The following is a 16461-nucleotide window of genomic DNA, read 5'->3' on the forward strand; positions in this document are numbered from 1 at the left end:
TTCACTAGCCAGAATGTCTGTTGGGTATGTTTTGCTTTAGAGTTAACGAACCACCTTCCCGGGCCCTGCCTCCGGTCAGACCCTCGGCAAGCCAGCTCTCCCTGGTAGGCGCAAACAACCCGCGAACCAACAGGGGTTCGCTTGAGATGACAGCCAGATGGCAAGGGGGCTCAGATCAAATTGAGGTGTCTTGACCCCAGAGCACACCCCCCACACACACACACAGAGAACCTCCTCTCTGCATGTGGGGCTTACAGCCCAACATGCTCATGAACAGAGACGGGGTCTGACGTTGCTTATTCCCTTTTAAAGTTCTTCTCTTTGTCATCTCAGACCCTTAGGATCCCGCAGAGGCAACCTATTCACCAGGCTCAGAAATGGGGCAGGGCCAGGGTGTTCCACAGGGACCTACTTTATCCAGGAGCACTTGATTTTTAGGAGCAGGAATGCATATATAAATTGAGGACTAGGATCAGAGAGGGGACTTGAAATATAAAGCAATCTCCCTGTAAGGCTCATTGGCCATAAGGATGAGGAAACAAAGTCACCCCTCTGCGTTAAAATGACGCAGCCCAGTTTGATAGAGCAGGGGAGTGGTACCCTGGATTTTACGCTCACCTCGGCAAACTGACTAAGCATACATCACTCAACCTCTCTAACCCTCGATATTAACCACCTGTCAAAGGGGAATAATATCGCTCGTGCTATTTTTCTCATATATTTTTAAATGAATATCTCATATATTTTTAAAGTTAAAAATTGAATATTAAAAATGTTCAAGAACCTATGAAAGCCTATAGAAATGTCAGATTACTGTTATTAACTCTCTACTTTTATTTCTATGAATGAAGAAACAGAAAGCAGGGAATATGTTTTACCTACTAAATTTAAATGCTGAGAGTTAACGTTTTCTTCAAACACGGAAGGTGTTTCTCATTCCATGGCGTTCCAGGAGCAGCTGTTTCCTCATTGAACCAAATCAAGAAGCAAATAGTGTGGCTTGATTATTGCCCATTTGTTCAAGCAAACACGGATTAATATTTTACTCAGGAAAGAAAATCCGTATTTCTATGTCAATAAATCCACAAAATACATCTGAAATTCCAAAAGGGCAACACTTTTTCTGCCCCTCCCTTTTCAGGACAAGGACTTTTTTTCCCCCCAAGCCGTAAGTCATTCACAGTTGTTTCTCCCCTTCTTCTGTCTTCTTCCTGGGAACCACCCCGCCTTCTCAGGAATGTATGGATAGAGAAGAACATGATCTATGTATGGTTCAGTACTACTTGCAGTTTCGGGCAACAGCTGGGGGTCTTGGAACAGATCCCCACAGATAAGGGGGGACCCTACGCCCAAATGACTGTGACCCACAGAGCTGGTATTTTATGTAGCTGCATTATTGAGAGATAATTCATATCTTACACTTGACCCACTTACGCTAGACAATTCAGTAATTTGGTACATAGATAGAGTTGAGCAAACATCATCAAATCTAATTTTAGAAGATATTTGTCACCCCAGAAAGAAGCCTTGCACCCAGGAGCCACCTCTCCCCATCCCCCTCCCCACCCAGCCATAGACAAGCCCCATTCTATTTGCTTTCTCTATGGATTTGCCTATGAGGGCATTTCATGTAAGTAGAACCAGACAGGATGTGCTTTTGTGACCAGCTCCTTTCATTTAGTACAGTGATTTCCAGGATTCCCCCGTGTTGTAAGGTGTGCTAGTTCTTCATCCTCTTGATGGCTCCATAATGTTCCATTGTTTTGATGGTCCACATTTGGTTTATCTGTTTATCAGTTGATGGACACTGGAGTTGTTTCCACTTAGAGTTGCTCTCGAGAACACCGCTCTGAACATTCACGTGCAAGATTCAGTGCAGAGACTCTTTTTAATTTCTTTGGTGGATATCCAGGAATGGAAGTGCCAGGTCATAGGGTAACGCTTTTTCTAACCTTTTCGGGACCCCAAAGACTTCCCGAACCACTGGCTACAGCATTGCACATTTCCACCTACAAGGTATGAGGGTCAGGGCTGATTTTTGAACATCGGTAAGCCCCTCTCTGAGATTACATATGTTCAGAACCTACAGCTCTGTGATCTTGGACATGTTACTTGCCAACAGCAGTGCTGGATCCAGACCTTGGGGAGAATAGTGTCTGCCTAATATGGTCCATGTGTGGATCAACCAAACTGATCCCTTCAGCATACCAGCCCGGGGCTCAGAGTACACAGCAGGTGCTCAAGCAGAGCCTGCAGGCCTGCCATGGCTGGTCATCGTAGGAAGACAACCAAAGTAACCAAAACATATGAATCACAAGACACTCATCGTTATCCATAACCACAAGAGGTCAGGTCCACTGCCAGAGTATCAGGAAGTTAGGGCAGACAGGGGGTGGTCAGACAGAAGCAGCTTCTGGATGAGGACAAGAACCTGCTTCTCTTCTCAGAACCAGGCACATGAAGGGAACAGCGTGAGTCATTTAGGAATGGCAAGTTTGTCCATAGATATCAGTGAGGGAAAGAGCATAGGGAAAACTGTCCGCAAAGGACAACTGTACCAGGAGGGGGACCAGAGAGGGAGTACTCTGGCACACCTGGAAACACCTGGTTCATCAGGGTGCCTTTCCCAGACTTGGCGTTAAGACAGCAAAGACCCCAAACTGGTGGCATTGTGTTTTTCATAAAAATCAGCATTAGTGGAGAATGACCAGAAATAGCCCCTTTCACTTCCTGTTCTGTCCGGGAAAGATGCTCCCAGGCCAGCTGAATAACACAACCAAAAAATGAGTTAAATCAGCAATAGGCGGTGTCAGTCCTAATTCAAGCCCAACACGAATGAAAACATCAGCATCGGGCTGGTCCCTTAACGGGATTCTACCCCAAGCTGTTTCAACAACATATACCAGAGCGCGTCTATTGAGCACAACTCCAGAGTCTGTCCCTATAGAGCCACCGCGAGAAGGAACCTGGCACGTAACCGAGACTCCTCCGAAATGTTAGGAAAGAGAGGGGACAGGTGCGGTTGGGGGCGAAGGGCAGCAGTGTTGGGAAAGTCAAAGGGCCATTCACAGAAAGTTAGATTCGCTGCGGCTTTGCTAGGAGTCTAGCTTGAAAGGGGACACAGCCCTTGGCTGTCTCTCAGCTGGTAACACAAAACAGGGCAAATACGGGCAAAGCTGTTTCGAAGGTCGCTGTCCATTTTAGGACACTCCAGAATTTCGGGAAAACTGAAACCGAGCCACACCAGCAGGGAGATCGCGGCTCACAGGGGCGAAGGTCTGGACGAGAGCCAGTGTCCACACTCCCCCTCCTCCACCCCCGACCTCGCCCCCCACGGTCTGCCCAGCCCCGCTCGCTCACTCGCCACCTGCCCGGGCACGCGGCGCGGCCGGGCTCCGGGGCGCGGGCTGCGCTCGCCGCGCGCTGCGCTCCTGCACACCTGCTCCCGGGCGCCGCGCCCAACGCTGCGGCCAGAGCGGGCCGGCGGGGCTGCAGCCCAGGTGCGCCGTCAGCTCAGGGGGCCGCCGGCAGGTCGGCAGGTGGACAGAGCCGCAGACGCGGGCGTGAGCTCATCCCGGGCACCCGGCGCCCCGAATGCACAGCAAGCGGCCTCCCGTGCGCCAGCCCTCAGCCTCCACATCCAGGCAGCAGGCGGGCGGGCAGGCTCATCTTTCCTCTGGCGCGGCCCGAGTCGCAGTGATCCTCGCTAACCTTCCCTGCCTAGGAGGCGGGCGGGCGGGCGGGCGCGGGGCGAGCGAGCGAGCGAGCGAGCGGCGCGGAGGCGAGCGGGGACCCCCTCCCCTGCCTCTGGCCGCTGGGGCGCTCTGCGGTCTTAAAGCAGCCACCCAGAACCCAGAGCGCCCGGAAGGCCTGGACAGCTGGGAGCTGTAGGCTCAATCTAGAAAACTTTAGAAGTGCACCCGTCTGCTCCTATGTGCAGTCCGCGATCTTTACCACAATCTAGCCTTACATCATTGTTTCTATATTGCAAATACTATATTGCACTCATAAGCATCCCATCTTTAAGATAAAAGATAAAGATCAAATGGGCTGCTTATGCTAAAACACTTCTGATTTTTCAGAGAGCATTAGCATTCCGGGTTTCTCCTCATCCCCGAGGGTAGCTGTATAATGCAGGTACTAGTAGATCAGTCTCATTTTCCAGAGGATGAAACAGACTCCGAGAAACGGGACTTGTTCACAGATAAGCAAGTAGTTGACAAGCAAAGTTCAGCCTCTCCAAATGTTGACTAGTGTTCTGTGGCTTGCTTACATTGTCCTCGTGTTCCCTCACTTTTTTAAGGAGCATCTCCTATAAATTCTTTGTGGATTCACTCTCTAAAGGCCTAAAAACGTGCAATATATGATGGACGCTAAGGGATTTCCAGTAACCGTGGAGAGCTGGACACAAGCACCTCCAGGAACCCCACTCCAATGACAGTACACAAACGAAGAATTCAAAAGGGCAAAATGAATGGAAAGAGACGTCCATGGGCAAAAGATGCCCATATAATTGGAACAGGCATGGAAGGGCAGGTTTGTGTGCTGACTGATGGCACCGGAAGAAGCTGGCTTGGCTCTTTTGTCTGTGCGGGAGGGGGTCAACATGAGGCAAGGCAGTTCTGCTCTAGGGCCCCCGAATGACTGAGGGGCCTGGAGACTCAGATGCCCTGAGGTAGAGTCTTCAGGGATCAGATAGATATCCCAGGGACCCCCTTCTCCAGGCAGCCTGATGTAGGTGTCTCCCAGAGGCTGACAGAAACTCAGGCTGACCTCTAGAGAGCCTCTGGAAGTCACCAGGAATCCTGTGGACCAAGGTGGTTCTTCCCTCTAGAAAGAGGAAATTCATTTGAAATCCAAATCTGTAATCTGGGATCCTCCGTTCTGCTTGCCCATGCTCCAGAATGCAGGCAGCATGCCTGCCCCCTCCACTCCCTGCACGAGACTCAGACCACTCTTTGGGGAAGTAACCTTCACAGTTGCGAAGACCCACAGATATTGGCGTTACAGCTCCCAGTGGTAAAGCCAATGCGTGCCTCAAGAGAGAGAAGTCCACTAACGAGCAGGACCCTCCATCCTACCCCATACACCTGATACACAGAGTTTCCTCTCGACATCTAGATTCTCTTTCTGAAATATAAATATACATCAGAGAATTAACAGATATTTTTAGGCGATTTCCAGCACAAAAGACAGACAAGTGGAAAGAAACAGAAACAAAAAATGGACCAGAAGGGAATGTAAAACCAAAACAAAATTCTACGATGAATGACCCCAGAGAAATAACCAAAACATTTTCAGCCATAAAACAAGAATACCGTGTTGTGAGAAAAATTCTTAAAAAGTAAAAATGAGCTCCTGAGGACTGAACTATGATGGAGAAATGTTTTCACAAGGTCGATACGATGATCAGAAGATAAAAAGTTGTGAGGAAATTTCCCAGAAAGCAGAACAAAAATGAAAAGGATAGAAAATGGGGAAGGAAAACAGATACTTAGAAAATGGATCAGGGAGATCCAATATCTGAATCATAGGAATTTCCCAAAAAAGAAATAAAGAATTTAGAAGTAAGAATATTATCAAGGAAATTATCCAAGAAAGTGTCCCAGCACTGAAGCATGTGATCTTTTGGAATAAAAAGGCACTCCGAGTACCCTGAACATACATACAGAAATAAATATATAGAAAATAAATAAATAATTCCAAAATGCTCATTATCAGATTTCTGACTGCTAGGGATAAAGAGAATATAATAAAATGTCCTACAATCATCCACATGAAAGGATCGTAGTTCAGAAGGGCACGCACCCTAACAGATCGATGTTTAAAAATCTGAGGAGAGGGGCACCTGCATGGCTCAGTCAGTTCAATGTCTGACTCCTGATTTCCGTTCAGAGTCATGGGATTGAATCCCACATTGGGAAGCCCACTAGATGTGGATCCTGCTTAAGATGCTCTCTCTAGAGCGCATGGGTGGCTCAGTCATTAAGCATCTGCCTTTGGCTCAGGTCATGATCCCAGAGTCCTGGGATCGAGCCCCGCATCAGGCTCCCTACTTGGCAGGAGGCCTGCTTTCCCTCTCCCACTCTCCCTGCTCGTGTTCCCACTCTTGCTGTATCTCTCTGTCAAATAAACAAATAAAGTTCTTTTTTAAAAAAAGATTTTATTTATTTATTTGAGCCTTTCTCCACCAAAACCAGGGAGTGAAGCATGGAAGAGAGAGATATCCCCCGCACCCTCCTGAGCCTTCGGCAAGAAGGCAAGATCCCTACAAGACAGAGAACAAGGTGGCCCGGGGAAAGACTGATAGGGAAACCCGGGGACAAAAGTGTTAAGTGCTGGTGAGTACAGCCCATCCATCCTGGAGTAGGGCACACAACATTCCAGAGCAAGGTTCCGGGGAGAAACAGTTACACATGCCAGACGGTTCTGTGCGCATGGAGAGAATTTGTTCTGTTTGAAGGTCTGGGACTGATTAATGACAGTGAGGGGGAAAAAAATGCCAATGGGAGAAACAGAGCACCCCTTATCTCCGGAATAACCAAACTGATAGAAGAATGGAAATGTAATCGTGGCCTTGGATGGGCTCAACTGTGATGTCCACAGCAGGTACGTGAACTGTGGAACTGAATTACCCGAAATCATCACCCAGCCTACTGCAAGGAAGCAGAGAAGGAAAGTGTCCCTTAGGTGGTAGAAGGAGGTGTCGGAGAACCCAAACCCTGTTATCCATAGTAAGGAAGTCAATAAACAATCTCTACTCCAGAACAAAATGGAGAAAGCACAATATTTTAAATCCAGGAATGCCAGAGTAATGTGCCATTTTTTAAAAAAATGGTACTTAAAATAAATCAATGGTGTCAACTCGGGGTGGCATTCTTTCAGGGCTGATGAGTAACCAAGGCCAGCTCACCTGTCCAGGGTTTCTGGGCACGTGGCCAGATCCATGCTGGTCCTCTGAGCGGTTGGGCACCACCCGGTGGCCAATGTCTGCACAGGACTGCCTACTGACTGGACAGCTGGGGTTTGCAGCGTTCTTCAGGACTCCCAGGAAAGTAGCAGGAATCCCCGGGTTCTCCTGGTGACTAGTCACATGCTTAATGGAGTTTGATCCAAGGAAGGTGAGCAAGGAAAACCCTGGGAATGAGGTGGCCCATCCGTTACCTTCCCACTTTTTAATTGGGTGTCCTGACATTTTCCCTCCTGGCCTCAACCTTCCCCCCCAGTCCTTCCTCCAAGGGACAGGCAATCAGGGTTGCCCACCACTCCCGTCATATCTGAATTTTCTATAATCACTCTTCACTGCTAGCACACAACAGGAGGATTACCGTTTTCACTTTAAACGACTCACAGTAACTGCATTACTTCTTAAAATAATAAAAAATAATAAAACTTGGGCGTCTGAGTGGCTCAGTGGGTTAAAGCCTCTGCCTTCGGCTCAGGTCATGATCCCAGGGTCCTGGGATCGAGCCCCACCCACACTGGGCTCTCTGCTGGGCCGGGAGCCTGCTTCCTCCTCTCTCTATGCCTGCTTCTCTGCCTACTTGTGATCTCTGTCAAATAAATAAATAAAATCTTAAAAAACAAACAAACCAAAACAACAACAACAACAGCAACAAAACAAAGAGGCAACCCACGGAATGGGAAAAGATATTTGCAAATGACAATAACAGACAAAAGGCTGGTATCTAAGATCTATAAAGAACTCCTCAAACTCAACACACACAAAACAGGTAAACACGTCAAAAAATGGGCAGAGGACATGAACAGACACTTCTCCCATGAAGACAATCAAATGGCTAACAGACACATGGAAAAATGCTCATCATCACTAGCCCTCAGGGAGATTCAAATCAAAACCACATTGAGATACCACCTTACACCAGTTAGAACAAATTTTTTCTTACAGAAAAAAAAAAAAAAAAAAGTTTTGTCTCTTTTCTTCCCTTAGCTCCTTGTCACAATCTGCTTTCATTTACTCAGCAAGATTCTAAAATAGGCACCATTGTCCATAAAATGCCCTTGATGCCCCCGGGGACAGTGTTCAAGTCTCCTGTCAATCTTCTCCTCAGTGTCACAATCCACGTACACTTTCTGCTTGGATAATCTTGTCTCAGATCTTGGGCATTTTGCTTGATTCCTCTGGCCCGAACTTCAAGCCTGCCCATGCCCTTTGGGGCTGCCAATCCCAACAGCCTGGGAATGTTTGCCCATTATTGGAAAGGGTAGATCCGACCCCCCACTTGCTGGAAGCCCCCATGAGCAGGAAGTGGCCCCTTTGCAGGGTCGGTGGAGGGAGTGACTCAGTTCCATCCCAGACCCCTTCTGGTCAGGCTAGACCTTCTCCCATGCTACATCTATAATACCAATACCACCAAAGGACAGTATAAACCATTTCACTGAGCCACGTGTCTGACAGTGTTACTGAATTTAACTTTTTCTTCCTCGTCCAGTCAAACCATTCTGGGCACACTAACAGTCTAGTTTTTGTTTCACTGTTGGTAAAAATCTGTATTTTGCACTCCGTTTTGTTTTTAGATTTTTTTTTTCAAGTTTCTTTCCAGTAGATCTCTTTTCTTCTTTCTTTTTTTTAAGATCTTGGTTCTATTCCATATGTAAAACTGTTGTGTGTGCACACGGTTACAAGGAACACTTTTTCGAAAGTTGTAGAATCCAGAGCCAGGGAAGAATTGGGGGATCTGCAGGGAGGCTGGGCGAGGTCAGGGCTTCAGAAGGTCCTGGCACAGTTGGGACTCAAAGCCCGACCAGAGCCCAAATCTCCAAACTTTCTGCCTGTGTCTCTCTGGGGTCCAGCACTCTGTTCTTTCTTTCTTTCTTTCTTTTCTTTTTTTTTTTTTTTTTTTAGATTTTATTTATTTATTTGACAGAGATCACAAGTAGGCAGAGAGAGAGAGGAAGAGAAGCAGTCTCCCCTCTGAGCAGAGAGTCTGATGTGGGGCTTGATCCCAGAACCCTGGGACCATGACCTGAGCCAAAGGCAGAGGCTTTTACCCACTGAGCCACCCAGCCCTCCCCCTCACTCTGGTTTCTCGACATGTGCAGAGCTGCCCAGCAGCATTGCTCAGGGGCAGGAGCCCAGGCCCCTGACAGGAGAGTGGGGTTTGATCCCACTTCTACCACCCACTAGCTGCAGGACTGTGGCCCCATGACCTAGCTCCTCGGCCCCGGTCCCCTCCTCTGCAGAACAATGGTAGTGATAACACCTGCCTCAAAGGGATGCTTTTAGCAATAAAGGAGATCTAGACAAAGCTCATGGAACAGTCCTTGACTCAGTACATACAATCTACATACCATAATGATTATTATTATCATTACACACTTGTGCCCCCAGAAAACTGTTCTGTGAGTACAGCCAACTAATGAAAGGTCCACCCTGTAACTTCATGAACCACCACCTGTATGCTGATGAACCAGCAGCACGTGAAGACCAGGCACTGTGAAGGAGAAAACCCAGGACCCCACTTGCAAGCCAACACCCCAACCTGCTCCTGGTTCATGGGAGCTGGTACAAGACACCAGACTCACGGCCTGGGGTCTGCAGCAGGTGCCTCTCCTAACAGTGTAGACCAACATCAAAGCTGCTGGACACATCACTGTGAAAACTGTGATATAACTAAACACTGTAACTAGTGGAGATAGTTCATTTAAAATCAAGAATAAACATCGCTGGGCACTGGGACGTGTTATAAAGCCCATAACTCATTGAAATTTGACCATCACATTGTACATGAGATCCACCAGACACACCAAGCTTATGTGGAAACTCTTATGGATACTCTTACGTGGAAACTCTTCTCATGCTCCCAAAAAGGTTGAGGACTTGTCCAAGGTCGCACAGCTAATCCCTGGGGGAGCAAGGATTTGAGCTTGTGTTTGATTTTGCAACAAAGTTTGGAAACAACAGGGCAAAGAGGCTTGGATTGCAGTCTCTAGAGCCGGTTGATTTGATTCCAAAGCCAACCTCCACAACTGCCTAGCTAACCTGGAAATTGCTTACACAGTCTGTGCCTGAACTTTCTCATCTGTAAAATGGTTACAATAAGACTTTCCGAGCAGGACCCAAGTGACGATTAAATGAGATAGTTGTAGAGAGTTTAGGTCCTAGGCTGCACAAAGTAAATGAAGCCAGTTTTATGAACCGCTTTGGCACACATTCCAGTATTGACGCGGATCCTGACCGTCCACTCTGAATCGTGCATTTCTCTTGTAATGCCTCCTATGAACCCAGGCCAAAGCACATGTTCCTTTTTATGCTTCTCAGTGTGTGAGAAAGTCAGTAAGAATTCAAGGTGTGAACTGAGAGGTTGAGGGCCTAGGGGAGTGAAGGTCCAGGGCCGGGATCCGCACACTCCTTTGGGAAGGATCTGAGAGTAAATATGTCAGGTTTAAGGGCCACACTGTCCCCGTCTCAATAACTCAATATAAAAGCAGACACAGACCATGACGTGAATGAATATGACGCTGTTCCAACGAAACGTCATTCACAGACACAAATCTAAATTTCACACAATTTTCACATGTCACAAATATGTCTCTTTGGGTTTTCTAAACCGGTTGAAGATCTTAAAGTCCTTCTAGTGGCTGGCTGGATTTGGCCCAGGGGCAGTGGTTTGCTAAGCCTTGGACTAACATACGAAACCACAAGTGGCATGCTATCCGTGGCGCTGAGGATCACGGGGGCAGGAGAGGTCAGGAAAAGGGTCACTGAAGGTCCAGAGGGAGTTGGGGAGGGGAGTGCTTAGGTCTGAGGAGGTGCCAGAGGTGCCAGAGTTGCATGAGACAACACACGTGCAAAGACTCAGCATGATGCCTTCAACTCCATGGATTCAGACTCTTAAAAACCTTAGAATCTTGTATAAGTGGATGATGTTTTTTATAAACGCAGGAAACTGTGCTTAAGTACCTTACATCGCAACCACCAGATAGAATTTGGTCTTCCTGAGTCCAAGGGCATTTTCAAATGGGACAGCAGTCTCGGAATAGTTTCAGGGATGCCATATTGTATTTCTGGGTTGCCCCCACCCAACCCCGCCAAATAGGTTTCCAACCATTCAGCATGTAGAATTTTATTTTCCGTCAGTATTTCATTTCTGTGATTTGAGCTCCTGCTAGCAGATAGATCTTGGTGACACCAGAAAGCAGGGGCACATAGTGTCTCCTTAAGCATGTGTACCCACTGATATAAAACCAGAACTTCACTGGGAAAGAAAAAAGTCTTAAGTTCTGAGGAGAGGGGGGAAAAATGAAACACCATCCTGAAAAATCCAGAAGGTCAGGCCAGAGCCCTCCAAGTCAAATTCAACCCACGTCACCTGTCCCCCTCCAAGGTCATTACTCCGGACATTAATTTTCATAGTGGAGAGATTCATGGTTTTTTTTAAGCTAACAGAATTCTAGATAAAAGGGTGTTGGATAGGAGTTTAAAACTCCAGTGCTTCATAAAGCCAAGGCTGAAGATTTGGGGGTCTCATGACAAAAATTTAAAATCCTATCTAAATTATTTGAAATAATTGATTCATTATCCGTGATTCTCAAACCTAAAAATATTTAGCTCAAAGCACTCATAATTGGACATGTAATTAAGATTACTGACTTCTATATTAAGTGATTGAATAAGATATTTTAGGCTCCTGAATGACATAATATTAACAGGAAAGATTTGTACCCTGTCCCTACCCAAGCTGATTATGAAAATCATCTTAAACTCATCCATTGCTCAGTAATTAGCCTTAAATATATCCTGGAAATAGGGTGCTTAGCGTCTTGCTGTCTCAATCAGTATTCTAGAATCTCCTTCCATGATCCCATTCATTTCGGGTCACAGCACCCTCCATCTGGAAGCGGTCTGTTTCTAAAGCAGAAAGAGTTGCACAAAGAATCGCACACGGCTTCTATTTGATTTGGAAGCAAAGCGGGCTCAAACCCATAAGCCACAGAATGGCCGACCTCTCCAGCAGCCGAGTGTGGAGTTCACAGGCTTCTCCTAACAGCAACTGTCATCAGCATGCTGAGACACACCCCAGGCTCTCAATCTCCTAACACATCTTTACGAGCTACCTTTGAAAGTGACCTCTAGGCTGCCACTCCTTCCTGAAACTCCATGCCCGAGGGTGAGGAACGTCAAATCCGGCTGTCAGCTGTGGGCTCCATCCCCGGAGCTCTCTGGGGTGTGAGGCCAGCCACCTCCCTGGCCAGTATGCGACCAGGGCTTCAGGACCGCACCCTGACACTCTGGGTTAGATCATGGAAGATGCCATTCTCATGTTACCTTGAAACTTTGGTTATTCACTGATACACTTAGTAGTAATTTGTTCCATTTTGCTCTAGTCAGGAAGTTTTGCTCAAAGACATGAACCTTTTATTTTATCTTTCTTGCGGGCATGTGGACTCACGTATATGAGCCCGAATGAAAAAGAAACAGGATAAGGGAACTTGATGCTCATAGTCGGTCTTCCATTCTGCGCTTCCATACTCTCTTTCTCGTATTTCATTCTGACAAAGCTCTGACGCACGCTGGTTTATATTATACCGTATTGTGTTTTCTTATACGTTCAAGTTGTGGGCTTTTTAGCATGCCCACATGGTTGCTGTACTTAGGGTCGTGGGCTGGTTCTGTGGGATGAAGTCATGAGATTTCCAGCAGGGATCTGATCGGGAGAGAAGCTCAGACATTCTGGTGGCTGGGGTCACTTACAATGTAGTGGTTAGCAGTAGTGACAACTGGCACCTGGGGTGTGATCTTTTAGGGTGATTAGGAATGCAAACAGGAAAACTGCTGAAGGCCGAGAGGGGAAACTAAGGTATGCAGGCAGCTGGGCATGAGGGGACCCCCCGCTGGCTTGCGGAGTATGCCCGAGTCACTCGTCAGCAGATGCTGGAAAGCGAGGGCTGTCATGACCCTCAGTGGTGGCAAGGACTTCACTGGGCGGCTTCCTGTCTGTGACCTGAAGCGTCAGCATTCAGGAGTGGCCGGTTCCCACCTGGGCACCCTCCCGCATGACCCTGAGTCTGCCGTGAGTATCTCTCCCCTCTTGTGCTCCCCGCAATTCCTCTTCTTCCCCCGCCAATCACTGATCCCCAAGGCATTCTTGGCTGCCCATGTCAGTCACGTAGGCCGGGTTCCTCTCATGCCAAGTAATAAAACACCTCTGTAATGCCCTTCTGAATAAATCCACGTCAGATGGGGCATTAATAGTTCCTTAGACTTGGTTCTTTACCAAATACCACAATGAGTGGCTGCTTCACCAGAATATTAAGGATCCATTAACTACACACCAGTGTTACCGTAAGGAGGGGTCTGATGGCTTCCACGAGGCTTTATTCAACACCATCACCAGGGGTCCAGCATCGAGCCAGGAACGAACTCTCTCAGGAGACATCAGCACTCACGACTTCAGGCAGCCTCTGTCCAGCTGAACCCTGCAAATCCAGGGGCTTATCTGTGTCTCAGTCCAGTCAGTTAAGGCTCCAAACCTTGGTTTTCTCGTCTGCAAACTGGGAATAACAATGTCACACCTCCAAATGTTTTGGGGCTTGAGGTGATGATGTCCACGCAACCGGCGTATGGAAAGGGGGTGAACTGGGAGGGTTGGGGGTCATCCGGAAAGAGTCCTACAGCTTCCGTGGCATCATCATCCTTGAACCCACTTCCAGACCCCTATTCCGCACAGAGGGTGATGCCCCTGGGAAGTCCACAGCTTCTCCATTCTCTTCACGTATTCATAAGGCTTAGTTTCCAGATACTAAAGAGTCAGCCTTGGGGCGCCTGGGTGGCTCAGTGGGTTAAGCCTCTGCCTTTGGCTCAGGTCATGATCCCAGGGTCCCGGGATCGAGTCCCACATCGGGCTCCCTGCTCCACGGGGAGCCTGCTTCTCCCTCCCCCTCTTCCTGCCTCTCTGCCTACTTGCAATCTCTGTCAAATAAATAAATAAAATAAAAAATTAAAAATTTAAAAAAAAAAAAGATCAGCCTCATCTAATTCCTTAATCCTAGTATGTTCCTGATTTTCCCCCAGTGCAGCCGCAACTTCAGTTTGAAAGTTGGCCAGGAATCTGCAGGGTGTCTCTTCATCCCTCCTTGAACATTCTCCCACCACCGCCTCCCTGAGGCCTCCGCGACTGGGCAAGAGGGAAGCATGAGGGTTGGAGACACAAGCCTGTCTCTCAAGTCTGCTGGTGCCGTCCGCAGCTCTGCATGAGGGCAGACACTCCACGGCCAGGTCTTTCCCTTGCTGCCATTCTTGTGGGTTTTTCAGGAATGTGCCTCACACCCGCTGTGACCGACACACGCCATGGCTTACCTCCTCTGTGGCTGCTCGAGCCACACCAGCCCTCTCCATGACAGCAAAAGCCCTTTCTTTGCAGCCTTGGCCCAACCTCCTTCTGGAGCGTCAGCCTAGAGAGGAGAAGGACACGGATGGGCTCCTGCCATCGCTGTCAGGAAGCCGCCACACGCTCAGGTGAGCCCACGCCTCCAGGGGTATCTCCTGACCTCTTCAGTGGGGACAGCCACAGGTTCTATCTTATGCTGTCCCCTCATCGGCTGCCCTAAGGATGACATGAAGAGGCCGCAGACGTCCTGGCCACAGCAGCTGCTCACGTGGCATCTAGCGGAAAGACAGCATGGTCAAGGTGGCTAAGGATACGGGCCACACAGCTGGGTCCCTGGGTGTGGCTGCCACTTCCTGATTATACACCTTGGACAAGAGAGTTGATCTCTCTGTGCCTGAGTTTCACATCTGTCCACGGAGACCACAGCAGTACCACCGGGACCTGGACGTTCCGTGCTGACATTTAGTACCAGGATGCCCTCAGAATTCTCCCCTTCTCCCTAGGGATGAAGCCTGGAGAGTCCCTCTCCACCTGCTCTGCCTGGGGGTTCCTGTTAGATTCTGCCCCGGAGAGGCTGTCCAGAACCGAAAGGGGGCCCAAGGCAGGGCAGCTACATCTGGCATGGAGGCCGGTCAGCAGCCGCCACTCATCCCTCCGAGAATTAGGCACTTCACTGAGGCAGGCACGTGAGAGCTCTGCACCGTCCTGGCCAACCCCCACTGGCTACTGGCCTCCCGGGGCTGCTGTGATGATGAAGTGACCCTGCACGCAGCAGCGCTAGGCACAGCTCTGCATACAGTCGGTGCCTGGTACATGCCAGCGGCGAGGATCTACTCGTCAGGGTCCTCAGCTCGGCTGGTCAGTGAGTGCAGGACACTCCACCACGGCTTCGCACTCACCAGTGGAAGAGGTGTCAAAGCAGCGCAGCCTCCCCAAGGTCTGGACTGAGGCTGCTGTGCCCACCCCACCTGCTCAGGGGCATGGCAGGCCCTGCGGACGCTCACCCAGGCGCGGCGTGTGGAGGGTCACAGCAGGACTACGCGCACTGTGCACAGATGCAGCCACAGAAAAGTCAGCAGAGATTCACCTTGTCTGTCTCACTTCAGCTGCTCAAGAGGGAAGGTCAGTCACCAAAGGCAGAGGGCCATTTCCGAAGACCCCTCAGCATTTCATACCCAAACAGACACGCGCATGGGGGGCAAGGGTCCAAAATTAGCGTGCTGTTGAAACGCGTCTGAGATTTAATCGGAAGTCACTGTACATTGGCAAAAATAGAGACGTCCGGGTGAAATCAGGTGACTCCAGCCAACGCAGAGCCAGGCTCCAAGAGCTGCTGTGGTCACCGACTCTGGGCTCAAGGTCCAGCTGCACCTGCCTTCGTGGCCAGGACAGGACACCAGAGCGTTTGCCGGCCGCATGGCTTGCAAAACCCCAAACCGACCGCATTTACTTCTGCTCGCAGGGAGCCTTCAAAGGATGTCTATTTGAGCGCCGTGGTGATTACATATTTGTTTGCACCTGTAAGAGGACAAACCCACATAAAGGCTAGACTATAAGGAAGAACAAACAATCAGACACAAAGCCTTTCGCGCCACCTGGGTTTTTCCGCTGGCAGAGAAAAGAACGGCTCTTTTCAATGAAGTTCGTCTAGGGTCCGCCCTCCAAACTTTGAGTCCCATTGATATGTCAGAGCTTCCTCTTGGGGCCCTAAACCATCTGGGCTTTGTGTCTTCTCTCCCTAACGTCTCCTATATATTGTTACAACAGCCTCCCTCCTGATCTCTAAAACTAGAATCAAAATAATCCTTTTTATTTTTTGTACACCCTTCTGGTCCCTCTAATGATCTCTCTGTGTATAAGTGATCTAGGTCATCGCCCCCTTCAGCCCCAGGCGTGACAAGGGCTCACAGCCACAGAGGCTGCTCCCTCTCCAGAATTACCATCTCCAGGAAACGGATGCCTCCTTAGTCGCCAGGCACAGGGGTCCATCGTGTCTCGTGCTTTTTTTCCCCATGAAGACACGCAGCTTAACCATCACAAGCGATTTGACAGCAACTGGAATTCTTCCCTCCCTCATCTCTCTAGGTTTTTAGGATAGGATGAGAAGGCT

General features: G+C 48.8%; 1 long non-coding RNA gene across 1 annotated transcript; it reads right to left on the reverse strand.

The window, feature by feature from the left end:
* Nucleotides 1–12879: 12879 nt before the first annotated feature.
* On the reverse strand, nucleotides 12880–15601 carry LOC131826003 (uncharacterized). Its single transcript, XR_009351391.1, has 4 exons — nucleotides 15356–15601; nucleotides 14512–14626; nucleotides 14321–14415; nucleotides 12880–13440 (listed from the first exon to the last, which is right to left on the reverse strand). It is a non-coding gene; the product is annotated as an uncharacterized LOC131826003 (long non-coding RNA).
* Nucleotides 15602–16461: the final 860 nt, after the last annotated feature.

Source organism: Mustela lutreola, chromosome 2, assembly GCF_030435805.1.
Source record: "Mustela lutreola isolate mMusLut2 chromosome 2, mMusLut2.pri, whole genome shotgun sequence".
NCBI lineage: Eukaryota > Metazoa > Chordata > Mammalia > Carnivora > Mustelidae > Mustela > Mustela lutreola.